A 19,610-nucleotide genomic window follows, 5' to 3' on the forward strand; every position below is an offset into this window, starting at 1 on the left:
TACACCGTCGGGAAGCCTGGTGACGACGACGCCATAGCTGCCTGGCATTGTTGGGGCGGCGACGGAGCTCCTGAGCGGTGGCATTTCGAGTGGGGACGAACTGCTTTGCTAAAGTCCGGCGACTATCCTGCTCTTACTGGAGGCACGACGTCCACTGGGGACGGTGGAGGTGCTTGTTGACTTCGACCGAGTGGGGGTGGTGTTATTGGCTTGACCCCCTCTTGGATCGTTCGATCCCCGTCGCCCAACATGGCGGGCAGAGGGGACCCAGACAAAGGGAAGCCTCCGAGGGTCAGCAGGAAACCCTCCCACTCGCAGTCCACCATCCCTGAACGATTTTCTCTCCCCAAAGGTTCGCCAGGTGCATCGGGCCGTACCAAAGACCCGCAACGGGACGTGTCCCCTGAAGATACTGAACCCACCCTCCGGGACGTGATGGGAGCCATTGCTGGCGTAAAGGCCGAAATGCACAAACAGCATGAGGTGCTGTCCAACAAGGTCGATACCCTCACGATCGAGCTCAACCTCATCAGAGCCGACCTCGGGAAGACGAATGATAGGGTCAAGTCACTCGACATCAAGACGTCGAGTCTGACTACTGATATGTCTGACGTGCAGACCGAGGTTCGGGACTTGAAGGCCGCTAATTTGATGCTTGCTCGCCGGCTTGATGATTTTGAGGGACGGGCACGGCGCCAGAACGTCCGCATTACAGGTGTGCCGGAGGGTGCGGAGGAGGACGCTGCCGATTTGTTTGTGGAGGAACTGGTGGTTAAGCACTTGGCGCCCGGAGGCCTGAGTAAGTTCTTCTCGGTCGAGAGAGCTCATAGACTGCCTGGTGGCCAACCGAAGTCGGGTGCGTCCCCGCGCCCCATCATTGCCAGACTGTTTAATTACAGAGACCGAGACGCGATCCTACAAGCGTCGAGAAGTGGCGGTCCGCTGAGATTCCAGAATGCTGACGTGAATTTCTTCCCCGACTTCACTCAGGCAGTACAGAAACGCCGACAAAGTTTCATGGGAGTTAAACGGAGACTGAGGGAGATGGGGCTGAGATACTCCATGCTCTATCCAGCGAAACTTCGAATAGAACATGGTGCTCGGACCCTGTTCTTTGATTTGCTGGATGCTGCTGGAGACTGGCTGGACACTTTGCCTCAGCGTCGGACTAATCCTGAGGATCTGTCGGAGGAGGCGTCGGGCGGTCCAGGTTCCCAGGAATAAACTTTACCATGTTGGTCTTCTTTCTGCGGAGGGCCCTGCGGATGTCATCGTTCACTGACTTTTGTTTCTTTTTTATTTCTCCTGTTTTCTCCACTCTGGAGGGTAACGGGGGGTGATAGGAAGTCTCCTTTCTCCTCTGGGGGCTTTTTGTAGGTTAGTTTATACGGGGCGACAGGCACACTGCTAGTTGGGGGGGCTTTTAGTCTAATGCAGGGGTGCAGGGTGGGGGGTGGTTGGTTTGTGTGTTCTTCTTTTGCTTTTCCTCTCTTACCTTTCTAATGGCGAGGCTAATACTGTTTTGAGTACACTGTCGCGGTGGCTGCTTTTTGGGGGGTGGTTGGGACGGGACATCTTCGATGATGGGGGGTAAGGCTTTGAATGTGCTTAGTTGGAACGTGAATGGGTTGGCGGATCGTATTAAATGTGGTGTTGTATTTCAAATGTTTAAATGTTGTGTTCCAGATGTTATCCTCCTGCAAGAAACTCATCTCGTTGGCAATACTTGCCGGGCTCTGAACAGAAAGGGGTTCAAAATGGTGGCCCATTCCGGGTTCTCCTCGGGATCCCGGGGGGTGGGGATAATGGTGCGCATGTCTCTTCCCCTGGAGGTGGAGTCCATGGTGGTTGATGATAGGGGCCGATATGTTGCTGTGGTGAGCAGATGGGAGGGACGTACCCTGGTTTTGGTTTCTGTTTATGTCCCCCCGGGTTTGCAAATGGCTACCTTTCAAGATCTCGGAGGCGCCATTTTGGGCCTCCCGGAGGGGTTGTTAATACTAGGTGGGGATTTTAACTCTGTGGTTTCGGGCACCCTAGATCGTTTTCCGTCCAGAGATCTGCGCAGCGCACAAGCATGGCTCCTGGACTTCATGAACACTATGGGCCTTATTGATTGTTGGCGGCTTTTACATCCCGCTCAACGACAGTACACTTTCCACTCGGGGGCTCACGGCAGTCTTTCTAGAATTGATTACATTTTGACGCCGGCGGTTCAGGCATTGACTGTCTCTGGGGCTCGCCTTATGGCCAGGGGTATATCGGATCACTCTCCAGTTTGGGTATCCTTTGACTTTGGCATTGCGGCGGCAACCAGGGTGGCGCCGGTCAATCCCTGGTACTTCCGCAACCCCAGGACTCGAGACCTCCTTGCTAAAGCTATCGATCAGTACTTCACTGAGAACACAGGTACGGTAACGTCGGCCCTTTCCCTCTGGGAGGCCTTTAAGACTGTCCTTAGAGGAGAGGCTTTCTCCTTGATAGCCGGGGTGCGCAGACGGAGGGATGAAGACATGGTACGGTTGGAGTCGGATATTGCAGGACTGAACTCCCAGTTGGCGCTGGGACCGACACCCGAACTGTTACATGCTCTCTCCCTGAAGCAGTTGGAATATAGAGCCACTGACGCTGCCAAGGCGATGGGCAGGGAACAGCAAGGGAGGATTTATGATGCCGAAGACAAGGCGGGCAAGCTCCTTGCCTGGCTAGACAAGAAAGAGTTGGCTTCCCGTGTGGTACCTGAGATTTTGGGCGATGACGGTCTGGTTGTTACTGACCCCAACGCTATCGCCTCGGCTTTCGCCGACTACTTTGAGACGGTTTATACATCAGTCTCCGCCATGACTGAATCGGACTCGGCCTCTTTTTTGGAGGGGGTTGAGCTCCCTTGCCTGTCGGATACCGAGCGTGATGATATGGACCGGGGCATTACGGCGGACGAGGTGGCGTTGGCAATACGGTCCTTGCGCTCCGGAAAAGCTCCAGGTCCCAATGGTCTCCCCGTGGAGCTGTAGAAGATCAAAGCAGACACTATTGCGGTACCCCTGAGGAGTATGTTCTTGGAAGCCCGAGAGGCTGGTGAACTTCCACTGGATCAACGCCTGGCCACCATTGTGGTCATCCATAAGGAGGGGAAGCCTAGAGACCTTTGTAGGTCATATCGCCCTATTTCATTGCTTAATGCCGAGCCCAAAATCCTGGCTAAGTTGCTGGCCAATCGGCTCATGGGTGGGATCGCGGACTTGGTCCATCCAGACCAATCCGGTTTCATACCTCACAGCAACACTGCCCTTAATCTTAGAAGACTTCACGCTGTCATGGCGCGGGCACACATGCTCCGCGAGCCAACTGTCCTGGCCTCACTGGACGTGACGATGGCGTTTGATTCACTCGAATGGAACTACCTCTGGGCGGTACTGTCCAAGTTTGGGTTCGGCCCTGACTTCATTAGTTGGGTCCGGCTTCTCTACTCCTCCCCGTTGGCCAACATAACGGTCAATGGCCGCGTGTCTGCTTCCTTTGCCTTGCGCAGGGGTACTAGACAGGGCTGTCCGTTATCACCGCTCCTTTTTGCCCTTGCACTGGAGCCGCTTGCTGCTTGGATCCGCACCCACCCTGACATTAGTGGGATCAAGTGGTCCCCAGGATTCGAAGATCGCGTTTCGCTATACGCGGACGAGATTCTGCTTTACCTTACCTCCCCCTGTCTGTCTTTGATTGTGGTGTTTGACGTACTGGGTACATTTGGTGGATACTCGGGCCTGGTTATTAACTGGTCCAAGTCCTACCTCTATGTGCTTCGCGGAGACACTCCACGTCTCCCTAGGGGCTGTGCAATACAGGTCTCGCAGCAGGGCTTCAAGTACCTGGGCATCTATATTTCAACGGAAGCCAGGGCACGTTACGCCAACAACTTGCTCCCTCCTCTAGCGCGCCTTCGGCGTGACGTGGAGGGTTGGAAAAAATTGCCGCTGTCCTTGTTGGGCCGAGCGGCATTGTTCAAGATGATGTCCCTGCCGAGATTTTTGTATGCGCTTCAAAACACGCAGGACCCAGTCCCTTCCAAATACTTCAGGGAGATTGAAGGTTTGCAGCGTACCCTTTTGTGGGAAGGAAGGCCGCGCATCGCCAGTGGCGTAACGAAACTTGAGGGGGCCCCCCTGCAAAGTATGTGGAGGGGCCCCCTCCAGACTCAATCGGGAGCTCTTCTGACAGACTACTGTGCTGTGGGGGCTCCCTGGAGCTTGGGTGTTACGGGGCCTGTGTTACCCCACTGCAAACATCCCCAGAGACCAACAAACACTATCGCAAACATCCCCAGAGACCAACAAACACTATCACACAATTACTAAACCCTACCGTCAAACACACCCAGAGACCAACAAACACTATCACAGTAATATATGCTACCAGCTACCCAGAAACCGACAAACACTATCCCACAATGACTAAACCCACCATCAAACACCCAAAGGTAATCTATGCTACCAGCTACCCAGAGACCAACAAACACTGTCTCACAATTACCAAACCCTACCGTCAAACACACCCAGAGACCAACAAACACTATCACAGTAATATATGCTACCAGCTACCCAGAAACCGACAAACACTATCCCACAATGACTAAACCCACCATCAAACACCCAAAGGTAATATAGGCTACAAGCGACTCAGAGACCAACAAACACTATCACAGAATGACTAAATCTACCATCAAACACCAAAAAGGAATATACGCTAACATCTACCCTGAGTTCAATAAACACTAAAGCACAATGACATCAAGAGTTTAGCCATTGATATTAGAAATCAGCAGTAATGTCAGACATCCAAATTGCAATGTGTTCTACAAGGCACTGAGCCAATAATAATACACTGTCATACACCTAGACATGACAGACTATCGAACACAAACAAGCCAACTCAATGCCTACCACCAGACGCATAAACACCACTAGATACTATCAGAAAATGGATGACTAAGACACAGACTCTAGAGTAAAAACAGATCAACAAGCAGATCAACAAACAGTATTAGACAATACAAAGAATAATAGATATATTTAGACAAAGATCAAATTAGACACAGACCACTAGAAACTATCACAGTCGAGGGTTAAGTTTCATGAAAGAAAGTCAAAAGAGAAGCATTGAGCCACCATTGGTGTCAACCAAACACACAGACTGAAAAACACAGCACTCAGGCAGCAAGGACCTAGCAGACACAATCAAGTTCAAAGAGACCCAAACACACCATCAGACACTCTGAAAACAACGCACGCTCTCAGTTACCCAGAGACGAATCAACACTAACAAACACCCATTGGAAAACAGACACTGTCAGAAACCCAGAGACGAACCAACACTGTCAACTAACCACAGACAAACAGACACTGTCAGAAACCCAGAGACGAACCAACACTGTCAACTAACCATAGACAAACAGTCACTGTTAGACACCCAGAGACGAACCAACACGGTCAACTAACCATAGACAAACAGACACTGTCAGACACCCAGAGATGAACCAACACTGTCAACTAACCATAGACAAACAGACACTGTCAGACACCAAGAGACGAAGCAACACTGTCAACTATCCATAGACAGACAGACACTGACAGACACCAAGAGACGAAGCAACACTGTCAACTAACCATAGACAGACACTGTAAATTACTCAGAGATAAACCATCACTAACAAACACCCATTGGAAAACAGACACTGTCAGACACCCAGAGACGAACTAACAGTGTCAACTAACCATAGACAAACAGACACTATCAGACACCCAGAGAAGAGCCAACACTGTCAACTAACCATAGACAAACAGACACAGTCAGACACCCAGAGACGAACCAACACTGTCAACTAACCATAGACAAACAGACAATGTCAGACACCCAGAGACGAACCAACACTGTCAACTAACCATAGACAAACAGACACTGTCAGAGACGCCCAGAGAAGAGCCAACACTGTCAACTAACCATAGACAAACAGACACAGTCAGACACCCAGAGACGAACCAACACTGTCAACTAACCATAGACAAACAGACACTGTCAGACATCCAGAGACAAACCAACACTGTCAACTAACCATAGACAAACAGACGCTGTCAGACACCCAGAGACAAAGCAACACTGTCAACTAGCCACAGACAAACAGACACAGTCAGACATCCAGAGACGAACCAACACTGTCAACTAACCATAGACAAACAGACACTGTCAGACACCCAGAGACGAACCAACACTGTCAACTAACCATAGACAAACAGACACTGTCAGACACCAAGATACGAAGCAACACTGTCAACTAACCATAGACAGACAGACACCAAGAGACGAAGCAACACTGTCAACTAACCATAGACAGACACTGTAAATTACTCAGAGATAAACCATCACTATCTAATACACATAGACAAATAGACACTGTCAGACACAGAGATGAACCAACACTGTCAACTAACCATAGACAAACAGACACTGTCAGAGACACCCAGAGAAGAACCAACACTGTCAACTAACTACAGACAAACAGACACTGTCAGACACCCAGAGACGAACCAACACTGTCAACTAACCATAGACAATCAGACACTGTCAGACACCCAATGACGAACCAACACTGTCAACTAACCATAGACAATCAGACACCAAGAGACGAAGCAACACTGTCAACTAACCATAGACAAACAGACACTGTCAGACACCCAATGACGAACCAACACTGTCAACTAACCATAGACAATCAGACACTGTCAGACACCAAGAGACGAAGCAACACTGTCAACTAACCATAGACAATCAGACACTGTCAGACACCAAGAGACGAAGCAACACTGTCAACTATCCATAGACAGACACTGTAAGACACCAAGAGACGAAGCAACACTGTCAACTAACCATAGACAGACAGACACAGTCAGACATCCAGAGACGAACCAACACTGTCAACTAACCATAGACAAACAGACACTGTCAGACACCCAGAGACGAACCAACACTGTCAACTAACCATAGACAAACAGACACTGTCAGACACCCAGAGACGAACCAACACTGTCAACTAACCATAGACAAACAGACACTGTCAGACACCAAGAGACGAAGCAACACTGTCAACTAACCATAGACAGACAGACACTGTCAGACACCAAGAGACGAAGCAACACTGTCAACTAACCATAGACAGACACTGTAAATTACTGAGATAAACCATCACTATCTAATACACATAGACAAATAGACACTGTCAGACACAGAGATGAACCAACACTGTCAACTAACCATAGACAAACAGACACTGTCAGAGACACCCAGAGAAGAACCAACACTGTCAACTAACTACAGACAAACAGACACTGTCAGACACCCAGAGACGAACCAACACTGTCAACTAACCATAGACAAACAGACACTGTCAGACACCCAATGACGAAGCAACACTGTCAACTAACCATAGACAATCAGACACTGTCAGACACCAAGAGACGAAGCAACACTGTCAACTAACCATAGACAAACAGACACTGTCAGACACCCAATAACGAACCAACACTGTCAACTAACCATAGACAATCAGACACTGTCAGACACCAAGAGACGAAGCAACACTGTCAACTAACCATAGACAATCAGACACTGTCAGACACCAAGAGACGAAGCAACACTGTCAACTATCCATAGACAATCAGACACTGTAAGACACCAAGAGACGAAGCAACACTGTCAACTAACCATAGACAGACAGACACTGTAAGACACCAAGAGACGAAGCAACACTGTCAAATAACCATAGACAAACAGACACAGTCAGACATCCAGAGACGAACCAACACTGTCAACTAACCATAGACAAACAGACACTGTCAGACACCCAGAGACGAACCAACACTGTCAACTAACCATAGACAAACAGACACTTTCAGACACCAAGAGACGAACCAACACTGTCAACTAACCATAGACAGACAGACACTGTAAGACACCAAGAGACGAAGCAACACGGTCAACTAACCATAGACAGACACTGTAAATTACTCAGAGATAAACCATCACTAACAAACACCCATTGGAAAACAGACACCGTCAGACACCCAGAGACGAACTAACACTGTCAACTAACCATAGACAAACAGACACTGTCAGACACCCAGAGACGAACCAACACTGTCAACTAACCATAGACAAACAGACACTGTCAGACACCAAGATACGAAGCAACACTCTCAACTAACCATAGACAGACAGACACTGTCAGGCACCAAGAGACGAAGCAACACTGTCAACTAACCATAGATAGACACTGTAAATTACTCAGAGATAAACCATCACTATCTAATACACATAGACAAATAGACACTGTCAGACACAGAGATGAACCAACACTGTCAACTAACCATAGACAAACAGACACTGTCAGACACCCAGAGACGAACCAACACTGTCAACTAACCATAGACAAACAGACACAGTCAGACACCCAGAGACGAACCAACACTGTCAACTAACCATAGACAAACAGACACTGTCAGACACCCAGAGACGAACCAACACTGTCAACTAACCATAGACAGACACTGTAAATTACTCCAGAGATAAACCATCACTATCTAATACACATAGACAAATAGACACTGTCAGACACAGAGATGAACCGTCACTATAAAAATTCACATAGACAGACACTGTGACACCCAGAGATAACCAGTCAATATCAAATCGTCATAGACAAACAAACACTGTCAGACACCCAGAGATAAACCATCACTAATAACTACCCATGGACAAACAGACACTGTCAGCCATCCAGAGATAAACCTTCAGTACCAAATACCCATAGACAGAAACGGTCAGACACCCAGAGATGGCCTGTTACTATCAAGTACCAGTAAACAAACAGACGTTGTCAAACACCCAGGGATGAACCAACACTGTCAAATGTCCCAAATATTGTGCAGCGGAGGGTTGATGCTTTCAAGGATAGTGGAGGAGAAGGGAAAGGGTGGATGGCGGTGTGCAGAGTGGTTGGTAGACCAGAGGGTTCACACAAGTCCCTGTAACTCCTTCGGTGCAGAGAGGGGGTGCCTTCAAGGGCCCCATTCAGCTCAAAGCCGATGTGTGTTTGTGAGACATTGGTGACCCGAGTCCCTTATCACATTCAGGAGGGGCGGGGGGGGGGCGTCATTCTGCATTGTGACTTCAGGGGCTGGGACCAGGGCTCTGTGAAGAAGAAACTGTAAAAAGGACCAACAGAGGCCTTTGGCTGCTTGTCTGCAGGGGGGGGGGGGGGGGCTTTAGGAATAGGAACGGCAAATCGTCTGGTGTCCTTTGCTTCTTCTGACCAGCAGTGTATAATAATTACTTAAACCCTGTTTACTTTTGATGACTCCAGGGGAAGGCATCTTGTGACTTGACCCCAGTGACGCTAGTAACGCCAGTGAAGCTCTTGCTGGTGCACAGGAGGAGAGGATTAAGGGTGTTTTGCAGCACACACGTGCATGGAAATGCAAATGCTACTTACCAGTATGCATCTGTTCTTGGCATGTAGGGCTGCTGACATTCATATCTGTGCATAGTCCGCCACCTAGTGTTGGGTCCGGATGATTGCACATTGTTGTCCTGGAAGAGTCTTCGAAGTATCACGAGATAGGTGGCTCCTCCCCTGGACTACAGTGCGCATGGGCATCGCCTCCATCCCCAGATTGTTTTTAGCCATAGGCAGAGATGGAGTGAAGAAGTGAGTGATGACCATGCTATGAGCATATGTGTGTATATGAATACATACTGCAGCTGCTACAGGCGCCGGGGAGGAGGGTGGGCGATATGAATGTCAGCAGCCCTACATGCCAAGAACAGATGCATACTGGTAAGTAGCATTTGCAGTTCGAGGCATGTGGGCTGCTGAATTCATATCTGTGCATAGAATACATAGCAGTCCCTCCATTAGCGGCGGCCGCCCGTGCCAGCTGCAGCAGTCTGAAAAAGAGTTTTTAGAACAGCCTGACCAACAGCTGCCTGTTGTTTTGAGTGCACATCTACGCAGTAGTGCTTGGTGAAAGTATGAGTGGTAGACCATGTGGCTGCTCTACAGATGTCTTCTAAGGGAATGTTACCTAAGAACGCCATAGAGGCCCCCAGCTTCCTAGTGGAGTGGGCCCTCGGTGGGATAGTGAGAGTGCGCTTAGCTTTAGCGTAGCATATCTGAATGCACTTTACTATCCATCTAGCTATTCCTGCTTTGGAGATTGCATTTCCCTTGTGTTGTGTGGCAAAAGCAACAAAGAGTTGTTTGGTTTTGCGGAAATCTTTTGTCCTGTCCACATAATACATCAAGGCTCTTTTTACGTCAAGTGTGTGGAGCATCCGCTCCGCCAGCGTCTCTGGGTTTTGGAAGAACACCGGCAATTCAATTGTTTGATTTATGTGAAACTGCGAGACCACTTTGGGTAAGAACTTAGGGTTAGTGCGGAGCACCACCCTGTTGGCATGTACCTGGAAGAAAGGTTCTTGGATGGTGAGCGCCTGCAGCTCGCTCACTCTCCGTAGCGATGTGATTGCTACCAAGAACGCCACCTTCCAGGTCAAAAACTGCAGCTCGCAAGAGTGTAGTGGCTCAAAGGGAGGACCCATCAATCTTGTAAGAACCACATTGAGGTTCCATTCTGGAGCTGGTGGAGTCCTTGGTGGAATGACTCTTTTGAGCCCTTCCAGAAAAGCCTTGATAGCAGGGACCTTAAAGAGTGACAGGTGTTGTCTATTTTGGAGGTATGCTGCCATAGCCGACAGGTGAATGCGGATGGAAGAGTACGCTAGATTACACCGATACAGGTGAAAAAGGTAGCATATGATGTTGTGAATGGAAGCGTCTAGCGGGTCAATGCTGTGCTCCACGCAGTAGACGACAAACCTCTTCCATTTAGCCGCATAGCAAGCTCTCGTGGTGGGCTTTCTCGCCTCCCGAATGATGTCCATGCAGTCGGGAGGAAGATTGAGATAGCCGAACTCTAGGACCTCAGGAGCCAGATCGCCAGGTTGAGCTGTTGCGGATCTGGGTGCTGAATGTCGCCATGGCTCTGCGTCAAAAGGCTGGGAGTGAGATGAAGCCGTTGATGCGGTACCACGGAGAGTTCCAGAAACGTGGTGTACCATGGTTGGCGAGCCCACGTTGGAGCAACCAGGATGAGCGTCATCGAGTGTTGCCTGAGCTTGCGTGCCACCAGCGGTATCAGAGGCGCTGGGGGAAAAGCGTACGCAAATCTGCCTGACCAGTTCATCCACATCGCATTGCCCTGTGATTGGGGGTGTGGGAACCTGGCGGCGAAGCTTTGGCATTTTGCGTTCTCCTTTGTGGCGAACAGGTCTATCTCTGGATGACCCCACCTTTGGAAGTACGGTTGGAGTACTGATGGATGTAACTCCCACTCGTGCATCTGATGGCTGTGCCTGCTGAGCAGATCCGCCATCTGGTTGTCCTTGCCTGGGAGATGTTCTGCCATGAGGGAGATGTTCCTCTGAATGGCCCACTTCCACATGCTCTGAGCCAGATGAGACAGCTGTGGAGAGTGTGTCCCCCCTTGCTTCTGGATGTAGTACAGGGCCGTCATGTTGTCCGTCCGGATCAACACGACCTTGTTGCACAGATGTACTTTGAACGCCTTTAAGGCCATGAAGATTGCCATCAGTTCTAACACATTGATGCGCATCTTCCTCTGCTGAAGTGTCCACAGTCCCTGCACCGTGTAATGGAGTACATGCGCTCCCCATCCCTGGAGAGAGGCGTCCGTTGTCAGGATGATCTGTGGGACAGGCTCTTGGAATGGTCGGCCCTTGCAAAGGTTTTGTGGGTTCCACCAATGCAGAGAGTTGTACGCCCGACCGCTCACCAACACTAGGTCTGTCAGTTGCCCATGAGCCTGAGTCCACTGACGTGCCAGGCACTCCTGAAGCGGACGCATATGTAGTCTCGCGTGCGGGACAATGGAGATGCATGAGGCCATCATGCCTATCAACTGCATGAACACCCTCGCCGGAAGCGAGGTCTGGGGTCTGAATCGTTGGATCAGCGCCTGGATACCGGCGATTCTCACTGAACTCGGCTGCGCAGTGGCCGCCAGAGTATTGATCGTTGCGCCCAGATACTGTCGCACGTGGGCGGGCTGGAGATGGGACTTTGGGTAGTTCAGAGAGAATCCCAGATCGTGCAGGAGGTGAATGGTGCGTGACACGTGGTCTACGCACTGTTGTTCCGTCTTTGCCTGAATAAGCCAGTCGTCTAGATATGGGAAGACATGGACGTGCTGGCGACGGAGATGCGCTGCTACAGTCGCTAGGCATTTGGTGAAAACTCTTGGTGCCGTGGTGACCCCGAACGGCAGGACTCTGAACTGGTAATGCTGGTCTAAGATCTTGAATCTGAGATACTTCCTGTGGGAAGGATGCAGGGGAATATGGAAATATGCATCCTTCAGATCCAGCGTTGCTAGGAAGTCCCCCTGTTGAAGCAGGGGGAGCACCTGCTGCAATGTGAGCATATGGAAGTGCTCTGAGTTGATGTACCTGTTCAGGGGCCTGAGGTCCAGGATCGGCCTGAGTGATCCGTCCTTTTTGGGGATTAGAAAATACAGGGAGTAGACCCCTGTTCCCCGTTCTTGCAACGGAACGAGCTCTATCGCCCCTTTTTGCAGCATGATTAGTACTTCTTGCTGCAACAAGGTCAAGTGCTCGTCGGACATAGCACGGCCTCTTGGTGGTATGTCCGGTGGAGTGGACGTAAGTTCTAGACAGTACCCGTACTGGATAAGAGACCTCACCCACCTGTCCGTGGTGATGGATCTCCACTCCGACAGGAACTGCTGTATTCTCCCCCCGACAGGTGTTGTGTGATCGGGGGGAAGTGACAAGACGTCACTGCTTGTTGGAGGCGGTGGACCTGGAGGCGTTGTTTCCACGTCCTCTGCCCTTGATGTTATTGCCTCTGTAGCCACCCCTGCCCTTGTTGTTGTTATACGAGGACTGGGTGTTCCCCTTGTAGTACTGCGTGGTCTGGGGTGCCTGGCCTCTTGAGGTGCCTCTTGAATTGGAGCGGCGAAAAGAACCACCCCGAAACTGCTGACTTTGTAAAGCCCCCATAGATTTGGCTGTTTCGGTATCTTTCTTCATTTTTTCTAGTGAGGCATCCACCTCAGGGCCGAACAGATGGTCCGGATTCACAGCCTGACCCAGTAATGTGGTTTGTATGTCGGGCTTGAACCCAGAAATTCGAAGCCAGGCATGGCGTCTGAGTAGTACGCTTGTATTGATAGCCCTGGAGGCAGTGTCTGCTACATCTAGGGCACATTTAATGGATGCATTAGTAATGAGTTTACCCTCCTGAATGAGCATCTCCCCCGCCTCCTTGTATTGGTCAGGCAAATGTTGTAGGATGGCCTCTAACGTGTCATAATGGGCCCTATCATAACGGGCAAGCAGGGCTTGAGTGTTAGAGATCCTCCAGATGTTTGCTGCCTGTGCAGCAATGCGTTTGCCTGATGCCTCAAAGATCTTCGACTCTTTGTCTGGGGGAGGAGCATCACCAGTAGACTGCGAATTCGCCCTCTTCCGAGCGTTGGACACCACCAGGGAGTCCAATGGCAAATGTCCCTTAATATACGTGGGATCCGTGGGCGCCGCCTTATACTTCCTGTCGATGCGAGGATTGACCACCCGCGCCCGGGTGGGCTCCTTGAATACCTCCTGTGCATGCTTCAGCACCCCATTGAGCATAGGTAGCGTCTTGACCTGCTTTTCGGCTACCGAGAAGGTGTCGACCAAGAAGTCCGCATCCACAGGGTCTGAGTGCAGTTCGACGTCATGGTTCGCTGCGGCTCTCTCTATTAATGCATTAAACGCCGCCGAGTCCTCCGTCGGGGACGTCTTCGCGGCGAAAAGATGAGTGTCCTGACCTGACTGCAGGTCGTCGGCGTCGCCTCCTGCCGTCCAGGGCACCTGCACCTCGTCCGGATCCGAGTACGCAGGATAGTTGTACTCGTCATTCTCCTCGTCCACATCAGGCACTGGGGAATGGGCCGGCGAGCGTTCTATGTTTTGTGGAGACAGAGGTTCGATCAGAGCCGAAGAGTCCGCAGAGTACTTCTTGCTCTTAAGTGGAATCCTAAAAGGTTCCAATGGCGGCTCCGACGTAATCTTCCGTTTGAGGAGCGACAATTTTCCAGTGTTGGCGTCGATCGTCACCTCTCGACGTTCCTCCACCGCGAGGGGCTGGAGCCGAAGCTTCGATACCAGCAAGGCTTGCTTCGGCGTCAATACGTCCTGAGAATGTCCGCTCTGCTTAGGCGCGAAGGCCTTCGGCGCCGACTTGGGAGGAAGGGTAAAACGGATGGCCGTTTGTTCCTTAGCAGGCTTTGGCGTGGGCCTAGGCACGATAGTGTCCTGGCTGGGAACCACAGTGGACTGTCGGATCCGCTTCAAGGACTCTCCCACCTTCTTAGTAAGGGATGCCGAGGGCTGAACAGTCTCGAGCGACTCTTCGCCTCCAAGAGCCCGGTCGTCGTCAGGCCTCTTCTTCGGTGCCGACGCCCCCTGGCCTGTCGCACCGTCAGCTTGACGCTTCTTCGAAGTCGTCTTCGGGTCCGCAACCCCTCTCGGCGCCGACGCAGCCGCGTCGGAAGTCTTCACCTTCGGCGCCGACCCAGACGACTTCGGCTCGGCCATTTTGGCGCGGCTCTTGTGGTCGGCCATCTTGGCGTGGCTCTTCGAGTCGGCCATTTTGGGTTTCGTGGAAGTTGACGCCTCCAGAACCTTCTTCACCAACGCCAGTTTCGGTTTCGTTTTCGCATCCGAGGGTGCGGAACCGGTTGCCTTCACTTTCGTTTTCTTGCCAGAAATGTCCGTGACCGGGCCCGGAGGCGGGGACGTAGGACTTATAGTAAGATCTCGGGTAAGGCCCGAAGGCGATCCCTCGACCTGGGCCGTATAACGGGGGGAAACCCCGGAGTCCGTCTGGGGATGCTCCTCCTCTGAGCTATCTCCCATCGCTGCACAAATCAGTTCGTCGTCCCCTACCTCACCGGAGACTTCGTCGCAGGCCTCCTCGTCCGCGTCGTAGGCCTCTTCCTCGGACGCGGGGGCAGAGTCCGACTCTTGCACGTCGGCCTCCTCCTCGATGGATTCCTGAAAGATGTCATCAGGTGGGGGTGCCGAAGCCGACAACTGCGCCTGGAGTCGATTAGCCCGGCGAATCCTCAAAGTTTTCTTACTCCTAAACTTTGAACACGCCATGCAGGTGTCTTCACGGTGATCCGGTGACAAGCATGTGTTGCACACAGGGTGCACGTCGAGGTGCGAATATTTCGAGTGACATAGCGGACACTTCTTGAATGGAGTCCGCTCCATCGCAAATGCGGTAGTGTAGGCCCGTCCGCGTCGAAGCACGTGGAAGGGCAGTAGGAGATAGGAGCTGAGAGTCAGTAAGAGAACCCGAACGCAACTATACCGACGCCCAGCCTAAAGACCTTTTGGTCTCAAGTGAAATCGAACAACTATCGGTTCCGAAGGAGGGAACCGAAAACACATCCGAACCCTATGGCGGAAAAAAACAATCTGGGGATGGAGGCGATGCCCATGCGCACTGTAGTCCAGGGGAGGAGCCACCTATCTCGTGATACTTCGAAGACTCTTCCAGGACAACAATGTGCAATCATCCGGACCCAACACTAGGTGGCGGACTATGCACAGATATGAATTCAGCAGCCCACATGCCTCGAACCATATGCTTCACTTACACACTAACAGTGCAAAACATCTCAAAACAAAACAGCAACTTTGAAATAAGTGGTGTGAGGGAGAGGAGGTGGAAGAGTCGTCGTGGGGTGGAGGAAGGGGCGAGCAGAGAATGAAGTTTGGGTTGGGGAGGACAGAGGATGAAGAGTGAGTGACCCGGGGAACGAGGGGGAGGGCAAGGGGCCCCTCACAGCGCACTCACCGTCTCCTCTGGTGCCTTGAGGCCCAGGAGTGAGGGCAACTCTCACATCTCACTCGCCTTCTCTGGGGCTCGGCTCGGTAGCTCGGTAGCTGGTGATGTCCGCAGAGTGAGACCCTCAGAGGCCTGCACAGAGCATCCCTCGACTCTGAGGGTCCGAAGGGTCCGAGTCCAATCTGGTGATTACAGCTCACAGTTCACACCCGTCCTCAGAACAGGGGTCCTCAGACAGTTATCCCTTGACCCCTCAGCCCACTTCCTGGAATCGGAAGAGCTCTCTGGTGTAGCAGTCCCGGCTCCAGAGAGGCCTGGTCGGGGACGCGCTTGCGCAGCAGTTGCGCGCCATTTAATTAATGAAGAACGAACCTCTGAGGCCTGGCCGAGGCAAAGACTGCGCCTGCGTGCTGTGTACGTCACCATTTAATTTATTAAGAGGCTGGGGGCCCCCCGGGGGCCCCTGGGTGGGGATTTGGGGCCGAGGCCCCCCCGCAATGCGGGGTCTGCGGGGGCCTGTGTTACGCCCCTGCGCATCGCCGTGGTCAAGCTGACCATTCCGTGGTACGACGGTGGCATTACCCTGCCCGATGTACGCCGGTATTACTGGGCTTCTCAATTGGCGGCTCTCAATCATGGCTTTTACGGACCGGCGATTAATCCAGGGTACGCCATGGATCGCTGGCTCATGAACGACGGGATGTATTACAGAGCGCTGTATTCTAGATCTCTGGACCGGAAACTGACTGGTCCCACCAGGACCGCGGTGCATTTATGGAGGGCTGTTACAAAGGCACTGGGGTGGAAGGGTAGGCTCACCATGGCTACTCCCCTTTACGACTCTGACTTGCTGGGGAGATTGTAGCACTCGAAAGGGTTTGATCAGTGGGATCTCATCGGCATTTCCAAAGTGGCGGATGTGATGGCCAGAGGGGAAATCAAATCGTTTGCCGCTCTACAGGCTGAATTTCAACTGGGGGCCACGGAATACTTTAGATATGCGCAGTTGAGGCACCCCCTTACGTCCACCCTGCCTGTAGGTGAAAAAGTTCCCGAGTCATCCCCGCTGGAAGACAGGGTGCTGGACGGCCATATGCCGGACAGCGCCATCTCCCTGACTTACAAAAAACTAATCAATGTTCGGACGGACCTACTGGTGAAAATACGAGACCACTGGATGAATGATGGGATTGAGATGGATGATGAGGACTGGCAGTCTGCGGTATCCTCCCCTAAGGAGGTAGCAATTTCGGCCAGACTGCGCTTGGTCCAGCTGAAAGTACTTCACAGGGTGTATATCACTGGCCCCAGGTTGATTCATATGGGGCTTTCCCAGGACGGCCTTTGTAGGAGGGGATGTGGTATGCTGGCCACCTTTATGCATACCATTTGGGAGTGCCATTACATAGCCTCTTACTGGGAACGAGTGCATGCGGTTATGCGTGTTGTGACTGGTGTGGATTTGCCTGCGGAAGCTAGACGCTGCTTGCTGAATGTGTGGGGTCCGACTGATTACAATAACGCTCAAACCCGATGGGTCACACTGGGGAACATGGTGGCCAAGAGGGACATTGCCCAGAGATGGGGTGCCCCAGCCCCCCCCACCGTGAGTCTTTGGAAAACCAACATGGATTGGTGCATGCTCCGGGAGAAGACTGTCTACTTAGCTCGGGGCAAGCCCAGGGTGTGGGGGATGGTCTGGGGGGCCTGGAATGCGTATAGAGGTGATATTTGTGTGCCCCCGGAGGTGGTCCGACTGGAGGTTCGTCTCTCACCGTAGTTATTCCCTCCACCCAAGTTTTCACGTGATGTAATCCTGTTTCTTGCTCCCCCCACACATGTATGCTTTTCTGCTATGATTATTCCATGATGCGGAAGTTCCCGCCTCTCCCCCTGGATATGTGCCTTACCGCTCTTCTATGCTCCTCTGCCTTGCCATCTTTCTCCCTTTCTCCCTCCTCTTTCCCCCTTTCCCTTCTTTACTCTTGTCCCTTTTCGGATCTCACCTTGTTCCTTAGGTTCACTTCTATAATATATCAAATTAAACCTGACTGCTCCTTTTACTGTTTTGTGCACACCTCTATGTTGCTTTGATAATGCTGCCTAGCCTCCGGGAGGTACGGCTGAATAGCGGTGTACTTTGAACTACAAATAAAGGTTTTCCAAAAAAAAAAAACTGTCACAAATATGTCACCAACACTCTAGGTTCCTGTTTTCACTGGGGACACTACGTACAACTGTTCTTTTTCTCATTGTATATATTTTTCCTGTGAATTATAAATCACATTCATGTTAAACTAATACCTAGGTGTATGCGGTTTTTTCTCTCTCGGACATTACCTGAACCCTCCCCATTGCGATTGTGCACCCCATTATTAATATACAGTTTTACTATTCCACAGGAACCACTGTTTCTGATAATTATTTCAAAAGCAGTCACTGGAATGGTGGTCTGCTGACCCCAGCAGGCCACCATCCCTGTGAGTGCCAGCCATTCCTAATGGATCGCAAATTGTGACCTGCCTCATGAATACTAATGAGGCAGGTCCCTTGCGACATATTTGGGTATCACAAAGTGTTGCAAGTCGCTACAAATCTTAGTTTGAGTGGCACTCTGCAATTTGTGTGTCCATGACTTAAACCCCATGGAGTAGGGAAGGGAGAATAACTCTGCAGACCTGATTTTTTCGAGTGTAAACCATCAAAGAATTCCTAATTCTGAGCGTTTTAATACTCCAGTTTACCATCTGTTTTGAGCAAGTGGTAAAGGGGTGTATGGGTTTCTGTTTGGCACAGAGAAGGTGGGAGGGGAGGATTTAGGGTGGAGGGGGTGGAAGTATCCTCCCCTTACCAGAAGAGGAGGCTGGGAGGGGCAGGTGTACTAGGCCTTGCTACTGTTGCAGGAAAGACTAAATGAATTTACTGATAATTTTTCCAGATGGCAAATGAAGGTTGGTCATTCCCATACCCAGGAAAACCGGGTGTGAAAACACCAGCCAAACGTGACTGGGCAAACTGGAATCATATAATGGAATTTCTCACTGCTAGACCCATAATTAGGTCCTTAGAATATCAGACACAGAAAGCTAGTGGTGACGTTATGAAAATGCTTAGGTAGGTACAAGCTAGCACATTCAATAAGTTCTTTGTTGAGGAAGTCTATCACCGCATCAGGATTCTGTGGTACAGACCATGGGAGAACCAAGATTGCTTATTAGAGCAGTTCAATGGAGAAGTTATTGAAGGGTCTCACATATATGTTGTCTGTTTTTGTTGCCGGCATGAGCTTGTTTTGAGATTTAATGTGGAGGGGCATAACCTGGAGGACTGCACAATCCAGAGGTAGGATTGTAGTAAGATTGGAAAGTGAACGTGGGCTCTGTAATGTAGATAACGAGGCTGAGAGATCGCCTAGGCTCTAGGGAATTTTTCCATGCTCATGCTGCCACCAGTTGGACTGAGCTCCTTAAGGGTTATGTTGGTAGGGCCGAGTCTGGCGAGAAATTTGGTGATGTTATCACTATTACTGTAAGTGTTAGAAGGGTCCATGGAGGAGGATGAAGGTGTTGGCAGGAGAGAGAGTGGAGTCAAGAGGGTTTTTCAGTAAGAAAGTGGAGTAGCC

General features: G+C 51.0%; 1 protein-coding gene across 4 annotated transcripts in view; it reads right to left on the bottom strand.

Moving 5' to 3' along the window:
- The window catches only part of BNIPL (BCL2 interacting protein like), a 221,152-nt gene that overhangs the window by 122,674 nt on the left and 78,868 nt on the right, over positions 1 to 19,610 (bottom strand). The window lies entirely within an intron of this gene.

Source organism: Lissotriton vulgaris, chromosome 12 (genome assembly GCF_964263255.1).
Source record: "Lissotriton vulgaris chromosome 12, aLisVul1.2, whole genome shotgun sequence".
Classification (NCBI taxonomy): domain Eukaryota; kingdom Metazoa; phylum Chordata; class Amphibia; order Caudata; family Salamandridae; genus Lissotriton; species Lissotriton vulgaris.